Source organism: Plectropomus leopardus, chromosome 16, assembly GCF_026936395.1.
Source record: "Plectropomus leopardus strain MGB_pleo_1.0 chromosome 16, ASM2693639v1, whole genome shotgun sequence".
NCBI lineage: Eukaryota > Metazoa > Chordata > Actinopteri > Perciformes > Serranidae > Plectropomus > Plectropomus leopardus.
This window is the reverse complement of record NC_142191.1, coordinates 30,447,904-30,464,418: the sequence shown is the minus strand read 5'-3', so window position 1 is coordinate 30,464,418 and position 16,515 is coordinate 30,447,904. Positions and strand designations below refer to the sequence as shown.

The following is a 16,515-nucleotide window of genomic DNA, read 5'->3' as shown; positions in this document are numbered from 1 at the left end:
TGCTGCTGCCAGAAGTCCACTTATTGTCTCTGCCAGCAACCTGCAGCAACTCCACTTGCAGATTCTGGTAGACAGCTGCTGCCAAAAGTCCACTTGCAGCCTCTGTCAGCAACCTGCAGCTGCTGCCTCCACCTGCAGGTTCTGGCAGACTGCTGCTTCCAACAACAGATAGAACATCTTAGATTGATACTCTTTGTTGTTTTTTCCAGGCCCTGTTGGACTTCACAAACTTGATCCAATAGAAGCTGATCAAGGACCTCGCACACTCTCTGTTCCCCTCTCTTTTCCTCCCTTCCTTACTCCCTCATAATATAATGTAATATAATATAATATAATAATGTGATATTATAATACAACAATAGAATAGAATGTAATGTAATATGATATAATAAAATATAATAGAATATAATATAACAATATTATTAAATTATTAAAACTTCCAGTAAAAAAGTAGTATAATACTATTACAAGTGCTACTGCGACTATTATAATATAATATAAAATAATATAATATGATATAATATAATATAAGGTAACATAATGTAAAAAAATATAATACATGTAAAATGATAAACAAATACATTGTTTATACATTTCTACACAAAATATAATAATAGCAATATAGGAGGTGTTAACAAAAAAAATCCACCTACAGAAAAATTGATTTTTCTAGATTTAGACTTTAGGGGAAAAAAATGTAAACCTAAGAAAAAGTACGAATATGAATAAATACATTATTAAATAAAAAGATAATATAGATAAAATGTTTCAATATAATAATAATAATAATAATAATAATAATAATAATAATAATAATAACAATAATAATAATAATATTAATAATGCAACTATAATATAAGACAATATAGAATAACATTATATATAATAATTCTATAATTAAATATATATAATATAAAAATGTATATAGAAACATTAACAGCAGTTTGCAAAATGTAAAGTGGTATGTAAAATGATAAGCAAAATAAATTTAAAAATATATATATCTACACAATATAATAATAATAATAATACTTTTGTGTAATGTAATGTAATATAATATAATTAAGTTAATGTAATGATAATAATAATGATAGTAATAATAACAATTATAATTCTTTCTTGTAATGTAATGTAAAATAAAATCCCCTCTGAGAACCGCCACCTTAACGTGGTGGAGGGGTTTGCGTGTCCCTGTGATCCTGGGATCTGTGTTGTCCTGGGCTAATTGGCCCCTGGTAAGGTCTCTCATGACAAAGTGGTCCCAGGGGAGGGGCCAGACTAAGAGCGGCTCAAAGAAGACCTTGATGAGATGACAACATTGGGCTTTGAGTACCTCGCCATGGCAAGGTATCACCCCATAATTTTTTTAAACTTTGTTTTGTTTCATTTCTTAAACTTTGTTTAAGAAATAATAATAATAATGCTTTTTAATAATATAAGACAATATAGTATACCATAATATATAATAATTCTATAATTAAATTTATATAATATAAAAATGTATATAGAAACATTAACAGCAGTTTGCAAAATGTAAAGCGGTACATTTGTTAAACTTTGTTTAAGAAATGACTAATAAATCTACCTTCTACCTAACTACCACTGCACGTCTGATTAGAGGGTAGGAAGGAACAAATGACCTACATGGTCGTATGGTTTAGAGGACTTTTTGGTATTATAGGGTATTCAGTTTGAAATGTTTCAAAGTTTTGTTGAATAATCATGGTTCCTCCCAAACCCTTCTCATTGCACATTGTCACATGTTGGCCCAGCTAGAAATTTGTTGTTTTAAAAATGTTGTGAGAATGTAACAATGCAGATATGTTCCAGTCATGCTCTCAGCAGCACGTTTACTTTCTAAAGGTGGTCTAAAAATATTTGCAGATATACTTTTAAAAAAAAAAAGTTCTAAATTACACTGAAAAAACATTCTGGCCTCCCATTCTCAAAATGTCTTGGTGGTGAGATATTTCAGTCCTCCCAGAATGGCATTACCTGAGAAAAGACTAATGTGTTTTAAAAACATGATACAAATGTTTTGCGCTAACATTTTATTAAAGTAGTTTAAAATCATTAGAACATACACATTTGGCTTCACCGCTTCTTTCTTTTCTCCGCTATTAAATAGCTTTTCATATCCAAACCAACATATAACAAGTATGAGGGATACACAATCTTTAGTTTACATAGCAAGCGCGTTTCCTGATTTTAATTGAAGAGAAATAGCTTTTAAGTCACTGGAATCATATGAATTGTGTCTGCATGGGAAGAAGTTTCCCAGCTAGCAGGGAACTTTCCCACAACATTGGCTAACATTACCTACAAGTTGTAATAATGTTTTAAAGAAATCATTTTTAATCTAATGTTGAAAGAACCTTTTAAGGATTTTCATCATTTTAAATAATGTTATTGTAAGGTTACATGCTGACGAAGATGTAATGTTAACATTCTAAAGATATTTTGGTGATGTTGAGAGGTGACAGATAATAGAATGTTCTTTCAGAAAATGTTTCCACAAAGGAAGAACATTCAGAACATGTTTTTGAGGCCTGAGATTACAGACATTTTTTATTTTTAATATTTTTATTTGTGTTTAAAGAGAATGCTAAATGAAGAACTTTTTAGGAACTAAAAGAAAACTTGCCAATGAAAACATTTCTAAAACACTGCATTGGTTGCATTGTACCATTCTCAGAATGTTTTAAGAGCCAAAAATTGCTAGCTGGGTTAACTTTGTAAAATGTAAGATAGCTATTTTAATTTATATATGTATTTTTTATTTAAATTGTCACTTGACTTTATAAAAATGTTGGAAACTTGCTGTATCCTCTATGATGTTGAATGTTTCAAATTTGTTTAAACATTTGCTAAAAGCCCTTAAACACATTTTTGTGTTGAAGTTTGTTATATTTTAAATTCTAAATACTGACTGAAAGATTTTCATTTTAATCATATATGCATATTGATTCCAAATATCGGTTATGGGTCTCATTTACCACTAATAAAAGGTATTGGTATCATCCCTGAAAAACCAATATCAGTGGGCCCCTCGTTTACATGCTTATACTTGCCAAAATACACAGTATTATGATTATATGGGCAATAAAAATGCGCGCTTGTTTCACCTGGGTAATGGCTGGTAAACTACATTGCATGCAGCTCGGAGCACTGGAGACAAGATTAAAGTAGGCTAAAGTTATCTTTGGCAGAGTTATTCGGCTCCACAGCCAAAGGTCAAAATTGGGTGATTTCTTGTCTTTTTTGGACCGGAATTCATTTCATTTGAGGGGAAAGTTGGACCGTGTTTGGACTGAGTCTTCTTCCTCTCATTTCAGCGCATTGACAGAGTCTGTCAGCGGCTGTGTTGACATGCAAATTGGACAGAGAGGAGGCGGGAGCGGCGGAGCGGCGACAGAAGCCACCGTGTGTTTTCACTGTGGAGTTTCCTCCCAAACAACGTGCACCTCACGAGACCGCCGGACTAACTAACACCGTGCACGCGCGAGCCAACAACACTTGCGTGACAATTCCTCCTCTCGGTAAGTCTCTTTTGTATATGCCGCTTATTTAGTCGTGTTTTTCTGTGAAATATCAGCGTTTACACGGCTTGTTTTCGTACTGCGTAATGTTACAGTCTGACGCGGCGGGCTGTGTGCTGGGACTGTGCTGACCGGAATTACGCTCCGACTTCGACACAAATCACTGCAACATTCATGTAAGCTAGTTAGCCTCCACAGCAACTTTAATGCAATTTTTAGCTTCATGTTAGCCTGTTCTGCTCAATTTATTGCGACATTATCATACAAGTATTTGTTATTTTAGTCACTAAACCGCTGTTTCTGACGTGCCCCTTTGTACCTGCACTACTACACTGTAGTGACTGAGGGACTGTACTTTATTTATCAGAGGAGGGGTGTGACTTTGGTGACACTTAATCGTGTTTGTGTGTGAATTTTTCTTTCTTTAAATCTTGACCATATTCAGAGCTACAGATACCCCCCCCCAAAAATATAGCCAGGACCACAGAATTTAATCTTGTTTTTTGCAGGAACTGGCACAAACTGTTTATTTTTAGAAACATTTTAATGTTCTGAAATCTGAGCAAATAGCTTGATGTTTTTCAAAAACACGGGAAGAGCGCAATGAATAACATTTTAAAAAAATGTCCCAAAGAATTAGTAAAAAGAAATTGTAAAAAGTACAAGAAAATTAACTAAAAAGTAGAAAAAAAAAACAACAAACATACAAATAGACCTGAAAAAATGCTTAAAATGATTCTAATTCTGTGTAATGGTTTTAAATGTATAAATGTAAATGTTCCTTTATTTTTTTCCCCAAATATGGTAATTTCTTGTGTTTTGCAGGACATTTATTGACAAACTGCTCATTTACTTTTTTTCCCCATGTTTTCTGCAATTTTTAAGACCGAAGCCCACATAGTGAACGATATGTTAAAGGACTGTCGAAATTTGAAAATCTAACAATAATTTCTCTTTGTATCATTTTTGACTATGATAAATTTATCAAATAAGATATGATAAATTTGGGGTTCAGTGGGTACAAAATATGAGCATTTACCAGTGCTTAAAAAATAATTTAGCAAAAATCCCCTATTTTACACTCCACATGTAAATCACCAGCAGTCCCTAATGTTTTATTATGATAACTCATTACCATATCTTGTAACTATATATATGGTAAGTTTATTGTGACTTTATTCACTTACGGTTTTGCTTTGGAACTTTTGACGATCCTATGGTTGGAAATCCCTTCATTTTTTAAATTAAAGATCTAAGCTGAAACGCCCCTCTTTGAGGAAGAAAGCTTTGCTGTTCACTGTTAATTATCTTTCCAAGATACCGTCTTTGTTTTCATGATAGTAACATAATAATTCCCTAGTAGGGAGTGTCTGATATTACACCCTAATAATCTAATATATATATATATATATATATTATATAAATAAATATATAAATATATAATTATTTTAAAGGATTTGCTCTGAACTCGGAAGAGTTTAGTGTAACTAAGTGTATGTGAACGATGCCCGAAAACAAGAATAAATTAGTTAAAAATGAATCAGGAAACTGGGTGCTGTATCTGATGCAAATTAGGCTACAGCCCCTGAAAAAAAAATTAAAAAGTGAAATAAAATAGGCTTAAGTGAAATCTCCTCTGCATGCAACTTAGCCCGAGGCTTAACCTAAATATTTAAGTCTACGAGGGTTCAAATTGAGGGTATTTAACGGTTCAAGATATGAGCTCATTAGGGAAGGCCGGCCAGTAATGTGTTATAATGATAATACCTCAGCACAATTCAGCAAGCTACACCCAGAGGACATAAGAAGTGGTTTTGTGAGCTGGTAGTTGCCTCGGCGAAGAGCACTTTTTATTTGAATGGGATTTGTTTACGAGCTTCGGTGTCTTCAGGTTGAAGTCAGGGTCCAGGGTGCCTGCAGGGAGATCCACTAAAACCAGGAGCCTTTTCATGTAGGAGTGAGCTCCTCCACTCGAGATTGACCTAGTAAGATAAGCTTGCACTTTGTGTTTCTTGACAACTATAGTATAAACTAACAGAAACAGACAACCACCTGAAAGAAATTGTATTCTATGCTTCTAAGAGGTTCTGCAGTATTTGATGGATCTCCCAGCCTGCTGAACATACATCTTTCTGCACCCATAGGTTGTATAAAACAGGTTTTCATTTGTAAATCTGCCAAGTTAAGGGGACCATGTAAAGTGACTACTGTGGAACAATGTCTTGTAAGAGGTGGTCACTGATTGTGCTCCAACAACGCCAGCGAAGATGACTGCTACCAAGCAAACAATGTAATGTAAATAATTTAGGCGTCAGATTAGTCCAAAAACATGATCTGCAGATGTTTTTTGTGAAATGAAATGTACTTGACTCATTAATCAGGCCTTAAGGACCACAGTGTTTGTTAGAAACAGTAAATGTAAGCATAAATTGGAAAAAACAACAACTAAATAGCACTCTTTATACTGAGAAAGTTAACTCTGAAATTGTATGTATATGATATAAAGAAAAGTTGGTGCAGTGCCACTTTTAAAGGAGATTCCCCATTCCTGAAGATACAGTGTTCAAGATACTTAAGTCATGATACAATATTATGGCAGTTTTAAACATATTGCAATATGCTGACTATTGGGATAAACTATAATGCAGTATATCAGTATTTATGACCCTTTTTCCACTGCATATTATGTCATCAAAGTTGAACTTTGTTATCATCTGTTTTATCTAATAAGATTAAATTTTCAGTCTGTTCATCTCACTTCAGTCTTTTCCCCCAAAATGTAGCCATTGGACTGAACAAAAAAGCAGATTAATTGTTCTAGTAGGGTACTAAGAGTTTAATTTGTATCTGTAATTATCAGTGCTTTGCATCCATGTAACAATGCCATATTACTTCACAAAAATATTGCAGTACTATGCTGGTATTAGTTTTATAATAAGAGCAATAAAAAGTTTTAAACACCAAGTGTGTTCAGTTATTCTCAAAATCTACTAAAAGACAGAGACGCAATAACTTTGTTGCAGTTACTGAGTTACTAATTTTAGAAACAGTGCTCATTAGGCCTGATTACTTTTGTTGTGAACTGAACAAACAGTATAAAACAATGACAGAACTTACTGCAACAGAAATGGCTCAGTGAGTTGATGGCGTCATGGCACTGGTGTCAGAAAGCCATTGAATTCATGTGAGATTGGGTTTCACGGATGATTCATCCATTTTTCCCAGATTCCTAGTCATTCCACTTAGCTGTTTGGTGATAGCCAGTGTACAGTTTCCGAATTTGTGTTTTTCCTGCAAGCAAAACGTTTGAGGAATAGTTTGTTTTATGGACTGAGACCATTGTAATCAAATATTAATTATAAAAATCTTTAAAAACTCTTTAAAAAACAGCGGCATGTAGTCTTGTACTCTGTGGGAAGCCCTTGAATGCACCCACGCGGCCTCACCCGTCTGTCCGTCTGCTCACGTCCCCGGGGAGCTGATTAACATGGCACAGCGCGGATAAGGTCAAAGGTCACCAGGTGTATAATGGGCACATAATAAGCCTTAATGGGCCACAGGGCGGAGGAGGGGGGCATTTTGCAGGCTCCAGAAACTAGACACTATGAGGGGCAATTATTAGATTTGTCTGTCAGATGGTGAGGTGATGCCTATTGTGAGTGTCAAGTGCAAGTAAAGAGATCTGCTAATTCCCATGATGCATTGTGAGTGAAAATCGATGTTAAAAATGTTAGTTTTCGCAGTGCCGTTTTACCATTGTAATGTGTTAAATCTATGCTCTTGCTGCCGTTTTAAGGAGGTGATGTCACTCTGGAATGAGATTTACACATTAGAGTTTGAAAGCCAGCCTCAGGTGGTAGTATAATAGGATAGATCCTGGGATTAGCACTCTGTTTGTCATAGCACCGCTTCCTAGTGAGGCACTGGAGGTGGAAGTGAATGGTTCTGTGGCATGACAAAAAAGGAGCTTTCTTGAGTCTTAAGCCTTGCATGGGCTCCAAATCCCACTTAACTCTTCATCGGTAGCTTGAAACAATGAACTCTAGGGCCATGCACTCTTTCTCAGACACTACATCTGCTGTCATTAAGTTCTCCCAGGGCTGAGGCTTTAAGAAGTTGGGGGGAATATTGGTATACGGTCGCTTTTTTTCAGGAGCAAAGTGAAAAGAGACAAAAGGCTGGTGCAGCAGGATAGAGCCTATAGTTTGTGTGTGTGTGAGTGTGTGTGGGAGGGGGTTGTGTATGCTCTGCCCCACAGCTGACACTCGGCTCTCTCCAGCTGGAGAAGTGGCACCATGGGCAGCTACACCTCGTCTTTCTTCTGATTTTTGGCTGATTTTTGGCTGTGTGTACAGCAGGGAAATGCTTGATCTCTGTATGTGGGAGACAAACAGAAAAAGACACCCTCAATCATGTTTTTCTGCTTTTCCATCATAATTTCCCCCAACTGCAGTCATTCTTAATGCACACTAAAGAATAACTTCAGTTTATTACAACTTGAATGATTTTTTGTAGTTTCGGTCATCATATTTCTTACTTCAGGATGAAAACACTGTACTCATCAAGTTAATTGCGGAGGTCTGAGAACACAGCGACATTTAACTTTTATATGTTTTCTTTGTTAAACACACTGCAACGTTTCCGCTTAGTGTCCACACCACTCCAGCGTTGCTGAACCCCTAAAACACAAAATTTGGAACATGCTGCTGACCTTGTTTTAGTTTTAAAATTTTGGGGTTTGTGATTTAGTCTGGACAGGCAGAAACTTCCACTTTTAAAAATTATGACAAAGCCATCTGTGTTTGCTTCCTGGTTGGGTCTGACCAGTCACGATGTGTCAAGCCAAAACATGGGTGCTCATTTTCGATTGCAAAAGCTTCCTCTAGTAAAAGATGATGCTTCCAGTTCTGCTCGAATATGTTGCCATATTCACAACAACTCCCAATTTTTTTTACCGCATTAACTGCCTTATACTCGTGTTACTTTCAGTTACAGTCTCACCTCGTCATTGATTTAAGCAAAGAAATCTTTGATCCTACTTTTCACTGTATCCTTAATATTTCTATAACTAAGCAACCAACCACAGAGTGGACAGTGTGCTTCCTGTTTACAGTTCATACGGATGATCTAAGCCAGTGGTTCCCAACGTGGTTATCAGGGCCCCCCAAGGAAAATAAGATAAATTTGACAAGGGGATTAACAGAATAAGACAGAAAAAATACATATCTGTAGAGCAAAATTGTTTTTTTTTTAATGTTTTTTTTTCTTCTCTACAAAGATCTTTTTGTAATTACTGTATAATTTTACCTTTAGGCCTCAAAATATTGTTCAAATACAACAAGGCAAGAATCAAAGATGGGTCCCTAAAACTTATTTGGAAAGGTCACAAACCAAAAAGTTTAGGAACCTCTGCTTTATACATCCCCAATTCCAGAAAGCCGGGATGCTGTGTAAAACATAAATAAATACAGAATACAATTATTTGCAAATCAGTTTTGATCTATTTCGAAACGAGTATAGCTCCCTTCCAAATCCAATTATGTTCACCTGTGGAACGAACAGGTGTTTTTTTTAGAATTCCACAACTTTACAAATCTACTGTTACGCCTGTCCCAACACGATGTCGCTATCAATTCAGAATGAGGGTATATTTACAAAAAACAAAGTTTATCAGTTTGAACATCAAATATCTTCTCTTTGTACTTTATCCAATGGAAAATAGGTCACAACTGATTTGCGAATCATTGCAGTTTGATTTTTTGATTTATGTTTTTACACAGGGTCCAAACTTTTTTGAAATTGGGGTTGCACCACTTTATTTGGAAGTCAAACTAACAGGGCACTCCACCAGTAAACAGTTATCCTCATTGCACTGGAAACTGTGTGTGCAAACAATTACAGTACGCACAGCCCAAGATCAGTCTGTAAACTGTGACTTATGTTTACAACGAACTTTGGTAATAATTTTACCGTTTCACTTTTGTTCTCTTCAACTTTACCTGTCTGCCTGCTCATGTTTTTCTTGTACCATCCGACTTCTTTTTAGTTGAGGTCAGTGATATTATTATCAATATATAATATATACAGTGCAGTCCTGTTGGTATATTATTGCAGATAGGAATGACTGTCAAATCAAATCAAAGCCAAATTGTCATAAACTAATTAACAGAGTGGGAGGGGCCGTGTGAGATTGTAACAACCACATGTGGTGTTGTGGTGGTGTTGTAGTAATGCATTCAGGAGCCCACGGGTGGTGAACTCATTGTAAGATAGCGCTGAAAGGGTCGAGGCATCTCTCTGAGGAGCACAACAGGCCTTTTCTGCTCAGTGCTCCTGGACAATGAAGCAGGGCCCAGGAGGTGATTATGGCTACCAGACTGGCAAACTCCGAGGCATCTGGGAGGGTCTTCTTCTTTGTTGTGCAGCTGCATCCTTTAATTCTGTCGCACTGCATCACATGCTTATTTAACCAAGCGGGTCTTATACTTAGAACTATTTGAAAAACAAAGTGTGAGATCGCTTGTGGAGATGCTCAACGATGCTCTTTCAAAATGGATAGGCTCGACAGTGTGTGTTACTCAACCTGCAAAACTTGACCCACCTAAACGTCATTTTAAGAATTGAGGGGAAGCTCTACAACATTGCGTTTTTTTCGGACACAATATTATCTGTATTAATTTGAATTTTCCTGTATGTGTTTCAGACACGGTGTTTCAATCCAGTATTTGTATGGTGTTGACACCATTTAATGGGCATGTCGTAAGAGTGGTGTGTGTGTGGTAGAGCAGAAGCTATTTTGGCATTTTTTTTTCACATTGAACAGCTGGTAGTTTTTTCTTAAAAAGGTACTTATCATAAAAAATCTAAAAGTTTTGTCTTCGCAGACCTCCTGCAGTTCTCCCCTTGTTGTACTGCAGTGTTGTACAACTGTACTCCACGGTGTGGAAGTTGATGTTTGGGCAACAATAAACTTGGCTCTCCGGAAGTGTGATGCAATAATTGCACAGTGTATATGCAGTACTGTGCAAAAATCTTAGATCATAGATTTTTTGTTTTATAAAAGTTGTAATGAGGACATAATATATATATTTATTGCTTAGTCTCTTTATGAAGATACAAAGAATACAGAGAACATGTACAATGTTTTAAAACAGCAAAAAAGTCTAAACAAATGGCTTCTTCTGACTGAAGTCAATATTTAGTGGAAACATGGACTCATACAACCATAACAAAAGATAGCTCAAACAATCAATATTGAACTTTGGACATGTCTTGAATGCTACCTGGTGTAAATACACCAGAAGTTTAGTATTTTAAATCTCATATTGCCTAATAGAATTCAAAACTTGCTAAGTGGAAATGGAGATCACAGTAAATCTTTGCAACTTAAGCCTGATTAGGTTATTTTATTCTGAAATATTTGCATTTTTAGCACTGTATACTGGTTGTATTTTAGTAAAGCGACTACTGAGAAATAAATATGTATGTTCATTATAACCTTGCTAAAATAAAGTGGCCTAAGACTTTTGCACAGTACTGTATATTTCAGTAGCTCTTGAAAATCTGTTTGAGGTGGTAGATGTTTTGATTGTGGCGGGCGCACAGATAAATAAATGAGTGGGAAACCCTGGACCCCTGTCAAACACAGCTGAGCATTTTAAGGCTAATCTATGCACAGCTGCATGTAAATGGTAACATTGGTGGAATGTTCATTTTCATTAACCATGAAATCAATTTTAAATATCCCTTTTGTTGTAGTAAGGTTACATAATGGAACGTTTTGTGTATGGAAACATAGTCACTTATGCTAGGTGAGATCAGCAAATATTCAGCCAGAGAGGGCAGTGAAGCACTGCTTTTAGCCTTGTGTTAGGTTGCTCTTCAGGATTTAGTCAGAATCTTTTTGAATAATTACGAGAAGAAAGTAGTCTCATTTCAGTGAGTTACTGCTGAATTTTGCAGTGTGTCTGCAAGGACAGTACTGTAGCTTCTGTTGGTCTTAGCAACAGTTTTCTGTTGATGGAGACAAACCGGAAAAAAGGGCAGCAAATTGACACAGAGAACTACACTGTATTGCTCAGTACTTCTGAAACTTAGCTGTCTCTGTCTTTTAGCTGATACTGTACAGACGCTTTGATAAGATGTTCTCATTCTATGCCAGGAACACATAAACACCACTCTCCTGTAGACGCATCATTACCCTGACCATGAGACCAGTCTACGTCTCCTGGGAGCTTTTGGTTTTACAAGAACAATTTTACAGTATTGACACGTCATTTGATAGTATAAAGTGATAGTGATGAGAGAGGAGAACTAGGAAATTACTTCTCGACAAAATCTATGAGTTTCATACCTATTTCTTACATTGAGAATGTTAAGTTGTAATGGGTTTGTGTTGGTCTTTTTGTAAAAATGTTGCTATTAAAACAATATTTCGGTATTTCTGAAGTGAGGCTTTACTAATAGTCAATGTATTACATACAGTAGCTGGCGGTTGGTGTGGACCCGGTTTGCAGAAACAGACGGGGCGTACACCCCACAGGGGCTGATATCAAAATACATTTTTGCCACTTTAAAAAGGGCCTACCTAGAAAATACAATATCAATTTAGTTCAATTCAAAACTGTGTTAAGGACTCATCTCATAGAGAGGTCCATAGATAATAAGACAAGGTAATATAAGAAAAAAGTCTAACTGGAAACTGTATTGAGTGTTTTCAACGTAAAGTTTTGTTTCAGCTGGATCACATGACAGCACTTTTTGACCCAAACAGCTGACTGGCAGCGGATGAGAAATGTAGTGCCAAAGGAAAAGGCTGTGTGATGGCGAGGTAAAGCAGTGAAAATACTCAAAATATAGCATTCACTTAGACCGATATTGATTTTTTTAGGTGGGCCTTTTTTAAAGTGGCTAAAATACGTTTAGATACAAACCCCTGTGGGGTGTGATCCCCATCTGTTTCTACAAACTGGGAGCGCACCAACCACCAGCTACTGTGTGTAACACACTGACTATATTTTATTATCTCATACACCCCCTCTTCAAAAATCCCAAACTATCACTTCAATGATACCATGAACCGTGATTTTTCAAGACACTAATATGCCCCGTGCCTTACAGCCGATTGTACTAAAAGGCACGATGACATGTTGTTATTTTTAGTCTTATGTTTAGGTTGACCTCTGTACTAGATGACTATCACATCTGGCTCAGATGTCACATGGATGACAGAAGGTTTATTTCCAGCAGTGACCGGAGGATTAACTAACAGTGTGTCCGCCTGCCATTTCTCTGCACAGAACGCACAACTGCTTGGCAGTGATTAAACTGATAATATAGCTGTAAATATTTGTCCTGTGTTCCTCTGGGGTATTTCTGACCTATTTTGTTCCCTATAAATGCTTCGGTCAGCACAGAATCTCTCCGTCCCGCCGCTGCAGCGAGCTCGCACTGAAACAGATCTTGGGATTAGCGAGTGGGTGAAAGTATTGTTTTAATCTGATTTTGGCCCTCTGTCCCTGACTCGTGCAGGAAAGACAGATGGCTGAGTTTTGAGTGAAATCCGAGGGTGAAGGGAGGGGCCGAGGGGGACCTTCCATTCTGAACTCTTGATTTACATACACATTATATAGTCATGTCACAGTGAGAGGGAAAACACTCCTGCTGGGAAAATAGCTGCACTGAGCAGTGGAGGGGAAGCTGCATGTGGTATCTTTGTTCTTGTGCTGTTTTTCTTCTGCTGTCAGACTCAGTAGTTTTGTTTTTTAGTGAGGTGATGAGAAAAAACACCAGCAACACTCCTACCAGAATGCTTTTTCCTTCAAAGAGTTTATTTGCGCAAAAACAGGAGTCTGATTTTTAGCACTCTTGTTGCTCAGAGCCAGTATTCATCAAGCATCTCAGAGTCTCTCTCAGGATTCACTTGTTTTGTCTCACCAATTAGAAATCTTTCTGAAAGTGATGTTATTATTTCTACACTGACTTTCAGCAAGAAATAAGACTACTCCTACGAGAGAGCGTTACATTTTTTTTTTTTTGGACTCTCAAAGTAGGAGTTATGACGACAAGTTGTAGTTTTCTGACTGTTTTAAATATTAAAAGTATATATTATTTTATTGTATTATACAGTATATTCCAATAGTGCTCCTAATGGACGGTTCATCTCCAAATATAGAAACTCTATTTGTGGTGGCAGATGTTTTGATCTTGGCAGGCTGCCACAAATAACTGAATGTGCGGGAAACCCTGCTATAAAATGATGCATGGTCAGAATTTCTCAGTGCTCAAGGTCACTAGCTTTGTCTAACCACCTTAAAAATGTTAATTAAAGAAGCAGCATGGTGATGGATGTTCAGATTAGCAGGTTTATTGCAAAGGCCACGTAGGCGTGTTATGCGAGTGATAATGGAAAGTCGAGCCCCTATGAGGGATTTCTGGGAGCTGACAGTCCACGATTTCACAGAGTAAATGTGGATTCAAAACTTCTGATGGTCCGCTCAGCTATTGAAGAGTTCTGGATGCAATAACAGCTCTTGTAGCTCCTGCTGCATCATGAGGGAGACAGTTCCCATTGACAAGCACATAGCCATAGCATACCAAGAAAGTGTTTCCATTGCAGTTTTGCAGTAGTATGTAGTATGGTATGGCTTTTTCAAATTGCCTGAAATACCACCTCACACAAGAATAAAAACTTTTTTCTCGATAATTTGGAAGTTTTTTTAAAATTGTCGTGTTTCCATTTGGCGTTTTTTATACTTGCAATTTCAATTTACACAATTTCAGGGTTAATGGAAACCTGCCTGCTGACAGGATACAAAGCACTTCAGTGGGCTCTGCACATACTCGCAGAACTAGAATTACATCCTCGTAACTTCTGTTTCCTTTGGTAAATAAATAAAAACCTTTGTAGGTAAACATGTTTATATTTCTCAATCTCAACTATTGTGAAACATATGGTTTTGCTTCATATATAAGACATGAGATGGGCTGAATTATTGTGTTAGGATCAGTGAAAGTACAGTATATGTGTGTTAAAAGCTCATGCAGAGCACCATGGGACTGTATAGTAAGGCAGGCGTGCTTTATGGAGCTGTGAGTGCTCATAAACAGTGGGAAGGCTTGACCCACATAATAGAGAATGTACTGCAGGCTGTGTTGTAGCTCAGAATGCTGGAGTTAATTTTAGTGCATTCATGCCCTGCTTCATTACACAAAGGTAATACAGACTTAGTTTTGAATCTTTGCACTCTCTCAGTGCAGCGAACGTTAGATCTGTCAGCTACGACGTCTGAGAGCACGTAATGAACTCCACGAGGGCCATTTCAGTAAACACAAACCATTTTAATGCTGGTGTTTGAAGTGTGAACAGTGCTTAATATTTCATGAGTAGTAAAAAACATATGATGTAACGTTAGATGCTTGGACTTGTTCCTGGGAGGTACTCAAGTCTAAAAGCCTAATTTGAGCATAATTTTTCTGCTCTGTGAATGGTATTTCTGCATGATATAACTAAGCAGTTTCCCCATTGCATTGAAAAGCTAAGGTTTTGTCCCTAAAAGTCACCTTTTTTTTTCACAGAATAGGACCTTTTATTTGTCACTGATTACCTGTCAAAGTGGGTGGCACTGTGGACAAATTTCCCCACCCGCCCTTCAGCTAATCATTTGTAGACTGTAATCTAAAACCCGTTATCACAGGCCAACTTTTGGAGGGAGTAACTAACGGAAAGCAGAAAATATGCAACACTGCATTCCTTTCTCAACATGCAGACTAAATGACGTTGGTGCACTTTTTTAAGGTATTTTTGGGGGTCATAGAATGGGTCACATCACAGATCTGAAATGTGAAATCCTCACACCCACTGAAACTTGAATGAAAGCTTTTCTGGTCAGGGTTTTGAATGGGCTGCTGTTGGAAACGTTGGCAGGTGGGCACTAGCAGTCACATTTCTGGCATACTTTGGATATCAACTGTCGTACGGGGTCTTAAAGGATGCACAGTTGGCTTCTCACTCATCAGTCATGGGGACAGTGTTGACAGCTAGCAAGTGACGCTGACTTCTGTGGTAAAATTGTGAGCATGAAGAAGAAAACATTAGATGTTTAGTCAACTCAGCTCTTTTCACCAGCTAAACACTGTCTTGAAAGGTGTAATTCAGGGCTGTCATGGTGTTGTGGTTATTTTAGCTGGCATACTTAACTGTGGAAAACTGCTGAAAACTTCATCTCATCAAAAAGTCTGTTTATGTTGCTGTCAGTCCTCAAATGACAATTTGAAATAATGTTAACAGACGATTTGTATATATGAAGGTATTTATCGTAGTATTAGATGATATTATGAGATTATTGATTTTTTTTTTTTTAAATTACTATCGTGCTTGTTACATGCTTTAATAAACCTTTGAAACCTGGACAAATTGACTTGAGCAATGAAAGAAGAAAAAACAACAAGAAATTAGTTAAAAAAATTAAAAGAAGTGCAAGAGAATTACCTGAAAGTTAATGAAAATAATGATCATTTAAAAAAGGCAAAAATAAATGAATAAAACAACAACAAAAAGGAAACGACTTGGAAAAGGGGCTTAAAAAATTAAAAATGATTTTGTAACATAATTTTAAACATGCAATTGTAATTATGAATATAGTTTTTTCTTAGTTTTTTCTCCTTTTCTCTCTTGATTTTTTTCAAAAACATGGTTGAAAAGGCAATGAGTAATGAAAGAAGAGAAAAATAGCAAACAATTAGTAAAACAAAGTGCAAGAAAATAAACAGAAAATTATTAAAATAAAATAATAATAATTTAAAAATATAAAATTAAAACGATATTAAAAAAAACAACACAAAAAGGTTATGACCTGTAAAAGGGATTAAAAAAAAAATTAAATAATTTTGTAATATAAATTTAAATGTGTTATTCTTTGTATTCTATGTAATAATTTGAAATATTTTTCCCTAGCTTTTTTCTCTTTTTCCCCTA

At 36.4% G+C, this 16,515-nt stretch overlaps 1 protein-coding gene across 3 annotated transcripts in view; it reads left to right on the top strand.

Annotated features, from left to right (window-relative positions):
* The first annotated feature begins 3,294 nt into the window (after positions 1 to 3,294).
* ankrd6b (ankyrin repeat domain 6b) overlaps positions 3,295 to 16,515 on the top strand; it is a 119,027-nt gene continuing 105,806 nt past the window's right edge. For all 3 annotated transcript variants that reach the window (XM_088089465.1, XM_088089466.1, XM_088089464.1), the window contains exon 1: positions 3,295 to 3,539. The gene's annotated coding sequence lies outside the window, so the exon portion shown is untranslated. The remainder of the gene's footprint in view (positions 3,540 to 16,515) is intronic.